We start from the raw sequence: 9364 nt of genomic DNA, 5'->3' as shown, positions 1-9364 counted from the left end.
TGGTAGCATAGGTTATGGAAGGTTATAGTAGGCTACGGAAGCATGCATGCAAGACCAGTGAATCTGCACCATCCCTCCCTTAATGTGTTTCAACTGACCGAAATGGAATTAATAGTAAATCCGACATTCAATACTACTCAAATCATCCGTTTTTAACACTAATGCCTACTTTTTCACTCAAATCTATGTAATGTTTGACGCACTTAAGTACAACGTTCATGTCGATAATGGAAGAAAACTTGAAAGAGAAGAAATACGTAGGTGTGAAAAGATTAGCTGATAGGAGAACTGAGTGGAGAGCTGCGTCAAACCAATCCTAGGATTGTTGACCAGAGATGATGATGATGATGATGGAAGAAAACTTGAGAAATGCCAGATTGACAGTCTTCACTGTCAATTGAATACATCATTTTATCCTAATCTTTACTAATGGAAGCAATTCATTAAGCTAGCCTACTACCCTTCTTGTGAAGATAGCATCGACTGTTCTGTCATGTTATAAATTTTCAATGCTAAAAATCATAGAAATTTCTATTTATGTTATTAATTAGACTTTATCATGGCTTTTCTATCGATAGATATCCAAAACACACTACCATATCTTAATAAAAATGAAATTATGGGAAAACAAAGAGTAATATGTTATAAATTAATCAAGATTCAAGACAGGTCGTAATAATAAACATGATGTGTTGTATAACAAAGATAATCACCTATCATTACAAGTTGGTTCTAATTAGCACTATGATTCTGAGCCAAGGGCCGAACGTACCCACATGCAAATGGTGAACATCCTCCGATGGAGGCATAGCAACGAGCAATATTCAATTTAACGCGAGTATTCCGATAACTAGATGCCTGTGATGTTTGATGTTAATGTATCAAGCAAAACAGCGTGTTCCTCTGAAATTCCTCAAGCAATGAACACTGCTCAGTCAAATGAAAGGGTCAGCCTATGCTTATGAACGGCCGTGTACTTAGAACGTTCAATGAATCAAAGTCACGTCCGACATTCGCCACAAACAGCCTCCGGCACAGGGATGGCAGCGGTGGATTCCAGTTCATTTATCCTCTCCAGAGCCTCAGGTGGTGGCCGTTCCTCTGACAAGGCGGATGTGGTTCCAGCATAAAAAAGAATTTTTGGTATATGATTGCAAGTTTTTACTTTTTCGGCAGGAAGAGATTACTCCTCAAAATTTTAATGTGGTTCCTCCGCCTAACTGGGATTATGTTGCCTTTTAATCATGTAAAAGCTAGCACCTCATTTTATATTTTAGTACTTTTCGTACAAAAAACGTTTTAAAAGCGTAGCTTTCTGGAATTAGTTTTACATAATGGTGAAACTTATATTTAACATTACTTTTGACGACTACCCTGACTTCTAATGAAAGATGTAACACATGTTTATGCCATCAAGCACTAGGTAAAATATGGCACAATGCTCTTCATTATGCCTTAACTGATATTCATATACGTTTTTATGGAAAATGATGCCCATTTTCACCCTAACTGATGAAAATATTTTAAGATGGCAATTATTCTGTTGACTTATTATGCCTCAATAATTTGTGTAGAAAAGTTTTTTGGCAACAAATCCGAGGTGAAAAATAATTTTTTACATTGACCATTTAGAGATATGCAGTGTTCAAAATTAAATTTTGAGATAACATAGTCCGTAAGCGTTTTTGAAACGAAAAACCATTCTTCAGAATCGTATAGGGTAGTACGGACTCAGTGAAACCTAATAATTTATGGACTTGCTCCCGAATCGCATGTTTCAATTACGCTGCCAGCATGTAAGAGCTTGATAACCATCTGCCCACGTTATATCTGTACGTGTGTTAAAGTGATCAGCAAGAAATAAACTGCGAATTGCTTTCTATTCTGACAAATTAAGGGAGATCCTCACAGAAAGAAATTAACTTGGATATCAGGCATTATTAGTTCTTGCACTATCTCCGTCTTCGGTATGATACCGCGTCGAGTTGTCACTGTTCACCTAACTGTTAGTTAATTCCTGTCTTTGTTGATTGATACCGCTGAAGCCAACCTTTTAGAATAATAAAATCTATGAACAATAATTTTTTTCATGAGCGACACAGTTTCTAAGGTGGTTGACATTTGACTTTGCATTGCTTTTGCACATCTTAGCTTTTTTTGTAATTTTTTTCAAATTTTACTCTTACGATTGTAATGAATTCACCATTATTTTCATGCACTTCTATATAATTTTAATATTCTGCGTGATGATTTTATTCTGTAAAGAATAAATTCTGACTGAATCCAGTGGGAATACCGTTGAATACTACCGGTGGATTACCAATGAATATAGCAGGAATGCCAAAAAATATTATAGGTATACACTAAAATGTGGAAAGAATTCATCCAGGTAATATTTCAGAGTCTCAGCGGGAATACTCTTGAAAGACAAAGAATACGGAATGGTGATGAATACCGTGCAAATACGTTTGCCGTTTTCTTCGGGAAGGATCTGTTCTATGTACACATTATTCTTATCGATGCATCACAGATATTTAAGAAAGATCGTACCTAAATTGAGCGAAATATCAATTACCATTTTGTGGACTCAACTTATCTGCCTTATTCTATTTAATGTATCATGATGCCACTTATTTATGATGTATTGTTTAGGTCAATATTGAAATACTACGGAACTATAGCCTATGGGTGCTATTTTTTATAATTTCTACGTCCGTATCTGAAGTTTGTACGTACAGTTTCGAGCCACCACGTCGGTACTTGTTTTGGCTCTCCGAGGAAAGTAATTCCCTCATGCCATATAAAAGCTAAGCACGTCAGCCTTAATCTATTGCCCAAATAATGCTACTGGGTAAAGGATTAAAGAATCGGTCGCTAACGTGCAAACATCACTTATTGGCTTCCAATACTCACAAAAATTACACATCGACATTCATGCTGTAGAGTTTATTTATTAATAAAAACTTGGCAAACTTAAGAGGGGACAATTAAATATCGTACACAAGTAATGTTTGAGGCACTACTTGTGGGGAGCAGGCTGATTTTCCGTGGTCGTGATTCACAGGCATCTGTGTAAGAGAGCGCGGCGGCTGTATCCATCCCGTTTCCTCTGGTCCCCTTGGGCCTGCTGGTTGCGGGGTTACCCCGCCCTCCGGTTATATCCGCGTCACTGACAAATAGGAAGCGTCATTTAGAGCAGCTTAGCTTCGAACCCAGCGGGAATAAGTGTGCACGCGCTCAAGGTTGCGTCGAATGAAATGTGAGTGGCAATCGATGTGACCTCCTCTTTTTGAGTACTTGACATATATTGAAGAATTTGCGAGAGTATGAATGGAGCTTTGCTGAATCTTCGTACAAGTCGGGATGTTTTTTTTGGGGGTCAACTCTTCGGCCATCAGTGTCATAGAATAGTTTTTGAATATTCTTTGATTAAATTATTCCCTTACTGATTCAAACCGAAGGTTAGCGTGGATAGGTTAGGGTCGAGCTCGTCCTGAGCTAAACATTAGGCGTATGAAAAGCATATAATCATGTTAGGGGTGTACTCTACGTACAGGTTGGAATATCATTATTTTAGAGGTGGCTTTTCGACTATCAGATTCATAGAAAATATTTAGAGTATTCTTTGATTAAATGAATCATTTACTGATGCAAACAAAAAATAGTGTGGATAGGTTAGGGTTGAGCTCACCCTGAACTAAGGTTAAGGCGTGAAAACAAGACACAATCCGGGTAAAGGTGTTCCATATTCTGGCCCACCATTTCGCATTTTGAGTATATGTTTTGAGGTGCTTGAAGGCTTTACAGTGTATTTGGACTCCTGAAACTTCAGTAATTAACCAAGCACTCTGCCTACTAGACTACCACAGTCCCTCTACTTAAATGATATTAATAATGAAAAACACTTTGTTACTTCCACAAAATTTACAATTTCTATTTTATCTTAGCATAAAATAGAAATTTTGAATTTTGTGGAAGTAACAAAGTGTTTTTCATTATTAATATGGAGCCCTTCCACCACGTTAATGCTTCAAGTTTCTATTTAATTTACTTAAATGATTATTGCCTCCGACATTGGTCGGCCTCTGCGATATCACGCGGCTCCTTCTTGTACAAAATGTGCCGAAATACAAGGTTGCCAGGATGCAAACTATAATATATATATAGTTTTTAGTGCGGCAGAGATAAAATTCCTATATTACCTAACTTTGGATACAACCATATCTATTTTAGTGAAACATATCTTAACCCAGGCAGCTATTCTTCCATAATAAATATAAAATAGAACTGTAGCTAAAACCATTGCAAAAAAATTTGCCCCACTAAAAGATATTCTACAGTTTGCAGCCTGCCATGAATAATTGTAACCCACAAGTCAAAATCTCCACTGGCCCATGGCGAATTCTACCCTCACCTCTGCAAGCCAGTCTACGGGTTTAAGCACTGAGTGAGTGAGTAAGTGAACGCTCTGTGATCTCGCTCAAATAGTTAGCTTGTTCTGTGCAGACATAAAAAAGCGACGGTGGTACACAATGGTTAATTTGGTTCTGTTAATCCACTCATATCCAGCTGTTATTAATTTGACTGACCTCGCTAATGCTTCCCCATCTGGAGAAACTAAGGGTTGGTAAAATGTAAAATATTGGCAAGTCGTGCAAAAATACGTAATTTTGTCAAATACTTACCTCTAAATTAGTTTTAAATTTCAAGCAATGCAGATTCTTCCATAATTATCTATGTAAATGATTTCTAATGAGCGTGGAAAGGGTTATTCGTTCAAGAAAATCCTTCTGTCGAATAGCACGTCAAGATTTAGTCGTCTTGGTACATTTTAGCAGGAGACGTACATTTCAGCATTGACGCTAGGTTTGGCCCAATTTTTTGTCTATTCCGATTAATAATAGATCTCTACTATCCACTCCCGTTTCCAATGACCTTACTACCTACCGCAAACGTCGAAAATGTTCATGTTTTCTCTCTACTGCACTACGGTTTACTACAGATCTGACAGACGTTTAATCTTTTTTTTATTTGTGTTCAGAAAAGGGTTCAAAATATTTTGAGCATGATTTTTGCATGCAAAATTAGCGAAAATTTAATAAAATATCCTTCAAAAGGGACTGCATGCGAAGATAGATCCTGAGGACAGTTGAACGAAACTGCAAGAAAATATTGATTGAACAAAAAGAAATAAACGTCCATTTCCTACATCCCAACCCAACTTCCTACTGCATCCTCCTCCACTTCGCTATCCATTGGTGAAATAAAACCCTCATTGCCAACCCTCTCGCTTGTATGCTGTATAAGAGTAATCAGTGGAGATAAAATTCAAGTGCTCCCAAAGGCGTAAAATTTAAAGCTTTTTGTCCGTAATAATCTTTTTAGTATTATTTCTTCTGTGCATTGTACGCAAAAAGGTAGGGGAGCTGAAGTAAAGAGCATGGCTCCAATTGAAATGAAGGCAGGCATCTGGCCAATGACAGGCTCCAAGTTGCCCTCAGGCGTTAATGAGAAATAAATTCCAGCAGCGCAAACCAAAATGGAGCAAAATGCAAACAAGGAAACAAAGGCGTGGTTGAGAGAATGTTATAAAGAATTTTGCGTTCAGACACTGGGGCATTCTCAGCGGGCATCCGTTTAGTATGCTTTTGTGCTTCCCAAAGCATCGGCCTTTGTCTTCAAGATCCATTGGTCGGAAGAGCTGGCTGGGCTGTGATCGTTCATTGAGGGAATGGAGTTATGGACTCGGCGAGTTGAATTCCAGGGCTCGGACTTCATTTTCAATGTCTTTTTTTGCCTTTCCTTGTCATTTAGCCTATCCGTACTCCCGTTGTTTTGTGTAACACATATTCACGTCTGGCAGGATACAGGAAAAACAATTGAGCCTCGAACTGACTTTTAGGATTTGATGGAAAATAATACGTGAGGGTCAATCTGTGGGCATAAGGGTCCGCATTTTTCTATGTCATCTTACCGACAAAGTGTCTTTATAATTAGGATTGGAAATTGATTTTTAGTTAGTGTAAATTAACGGATATTACGTATTGTAGGAAAAAATATAACGTCTATCGGAGGTATTTTTCTATATTATCCTAAGGCAAGCCTATTGCCAAAGTTATACTGAGTTAATTTTACATATTTTTTATCATTTCTGTGTATATTGCTTTTATAATTTTCCTTTAATCTGATATAAATTCAAAATTGTGCTTAAAATTTATTTATCCATAGGAAACACAATATTGGTCATTAGTATTGACTAAAAACAGTTGGAACTTTTATTTTGATAATGCATGAAACAGTTTGAATAATTGAATAGCTAACTAGAGAAATGCATTACGCCAAGGTTTCTTTTTTTTCTATAAGTTGTCGCTAGGATGCAAGACTCAACGTTTCCTAATCAAAGGAAACATGTCCGCTCGGTGCTATTAGCATGAAAAAATTCTTATATTAGGAGACGTTGAGTATTGCACCTAACTACATTTTGGACATGATGCCTTTCTGCAGTTAGCGATTTAATTATCAACTCTCATTTTAAGAATTAAATCTCGTGGGGATAGCAAAATGCTATGCTAATTTTGGAGAAATAATATAAACCTTAGAGACAAAATGTTACCATTCTTGGTGAAAGAGACACTACAACCAGGGTATGTCTTTCGGCAGATGAAGAAGAAACAGCATCTTCTCTTCTGGCAGAAAGAAAAGGTGATACCTTACTGTGAAGGATTTCACCTGACATTGAGGGCCAGTACGGGGAGATTTCCATCCTTCATTTTTCACAAGCATCCAAGGTCAGCAATGAAATATAATCCAAAGGTTTTTCCTCTCTTGAAACTTTATAGTTCATATTAGAAACTGTACATTAGAAATGGTTCTTTGCATCACGTAATGACCTGGCCTATCTTATTTTCTGACATTGAGAAAATTAAAAAATTACCGTAAGTAATACCTTACTCTTGATTTAATTCTTCTCATTAACAATTGTTCAATTAAAATTTTGACGGCTAAATTTACTCGTTTTTCTTCATTAAATCATACATTATGTCAACATGGCCAAATGTTGACTCATAGTTTATTCGGGAGATTAAGGGAAAATCGCCGGTTTTTGTATTTTAACTGAATACTTCGTTTACCTTCAATAATATCAGAATAAACAGCGAAATGAAAGTAAAGCATGAAGACTTTTACTTAATGACTGATAAATTATAATTATTAAGCAAATGACTAGAGAAAATCCAGTGAAAGAAATAACCTGAAAAGTTTTTATCGACATATATATCAATATTTTTGCTCCTACTTCAATCGTTACTCCATTTCCTCTGGCCGAAACGTAGTTTTTGCTCGTCTTAATCTACTCTGCCTCCTTTAATTGTACTATTCTTTGAGAATTATCATTGTCTTAACACCTACCTTGCACCGCAAGAAATTAATACTGTGTGGAAGAAAAGTAAATGGTCAAACAGATGTTCTTCCTGCAGTTCCATGGACGTGCAATGTAAAATTTATTTCCAGTAAATGGAACTAAATCTTACCATATCCTGAATGAAATTACACCAAGATCTATTTAATTATTGAAATAAATACTTGCAATTTTCCACGGTTGTTGCAAATATTTATGTCAATATAGAAAAGTCCCACTCCTTCTCGCTTGAATCTTAGGATATTAGTCTATATCTTCTATTTTCGCACTCAAAATGCATAGCATGATACTGGATTATGCTGTATTATATAATTATTTAATATTTTTATCACCTGTTTTTTACATTTGTTGTTTTACAGAATAAAATTTGTTAAAAACTAATCAAGTTAACAGAATCTCATTACGACCGCAAGACCTGTTTACACTTGACATCAATAGAGAACATAATCCATGCGTAAAAATGTATACTTCGTCATAAATGAAAGAAAATCTCCCTCTTCCATGAAACTCATCACACGCGATGAATTGCTTCTGACACCATAGTCTCTAGAACGGCCGATGAAATTTACCCATGGATGAGCTGACGTGGGGAGAGAACGGTCAAGGGAAAATCATTCCTGGTAATTGCTATTTTTTTTGGTTTTGCAGCTAAATAAATCCTAGAAACTTCCTCAATATCTGGCTGTGTACGAGCGTTAGCTTATTTGAGGTCTCATCACTCGCATCGACACGCGCTTGACACCTTTCTCTATTACTCGGCCTGAAATGCTTGAAAGGTAGCCCGAAGCGAAAGATTGCTGCTGCGTACCACTGTATGTGTCGAACGAGCAACTGTTGATGTCGAACCCCTTCCACCGCCAGGATATATATTTCACCGAGAGAGTATCCTTGTGTCGCAGGCAGCAGTTGCGGGGTGGGTGCGGACTCCGATGGAGAGGTAGGGAAGAAAGGGTGTATAGATTGTTTTCTGCTCCATTTGAGCCCTGAGGGTATCCACATCAGCCAGAGCGCTGATTCGAGAGAGGCTAGGGTAACTGTGAGGCGTAGCGTCTATGACGGGCCTAGTATGAATGACGTTCGAAAGGGGTGAGACTCCACAAATAGAAATCTATAAAAGCCGGAGAGGAAATAGCCATTGTAGTATATAATTCTCGCAAAATAGGTTACGCAATTATCAACAGTCGTCAATCAATAAAATTTTTGTGTTTATCCACGTCTTGTGGCTTAAAATCCAAGGTTTCTTCCCCTCTGCCGGGGAGCTCTTCAGGATTGATGTGTTATTTATTTAATTCTTATGAGGTCCATAACAGAGAGGAAGGAACCTTTCAGTTTTGTCATTGTCAGAAACGTTTCGCCATTTTTTTCACGAAAGGATAAGTCAACCTCTTCCTCTCAGCCGGGGACATCTTGAGGATTAATATAATTCGCATTAGTCCTGATGAGGTCTCCAGCTTAGGGGAAAAACGTTGATTTTTTAAGTAACAACACGCGGTTTAAGAAAAAAGTTTTATTAATTTACAACACGTGGACCGCGAAACTTTCAAAGATTTTTATCAACATTCATCAATCAAAGTCTTAACGCAGATCTTCACACAATTCTCTTACCGGCTAAGCTATTAACGCCTTAGTAATTTATTCGCTTTACATCCTTGATCACCTGCCCTATGTGTCTCACTCTTGGCCAACCTCGTGGCCTGTGAAATTTGATGAATCCTTTTCTTCCAGGATTTCACTTACGATATAATTTACATACCCTAAACCTGACTTAAAGCACATAATTGATGAGATGGTTAAAATGAATGTGTATAATACGTTAGAAATGGCATAATTAGCAGAAATGGTTGGGATGTCGAGGTATATATAGACTTTGAAAATAAATGTTTTTGCAACATCCCCTTAAACCTTATCTCATATCTCTGAATACACCATATCAGAAATATGAAGCGA

Source organism: Ischnura elegans, chromosome X, assembly GCF_921293095.1.
Source record: "Ischnura elegans chromosome X, ioIscEleg1.1, whole genome shotgun sequence".
NCBI lineage: Eukaryota > Metazoa > Arthropoda > Insecta > Odonata > Coenagrionidae > Ischnura > Ischnura elegans.
The sequence above is the reverse complement of the archived record's forward strand: the minus strand, read 5'-3'. Positions refer to the sequence as shown.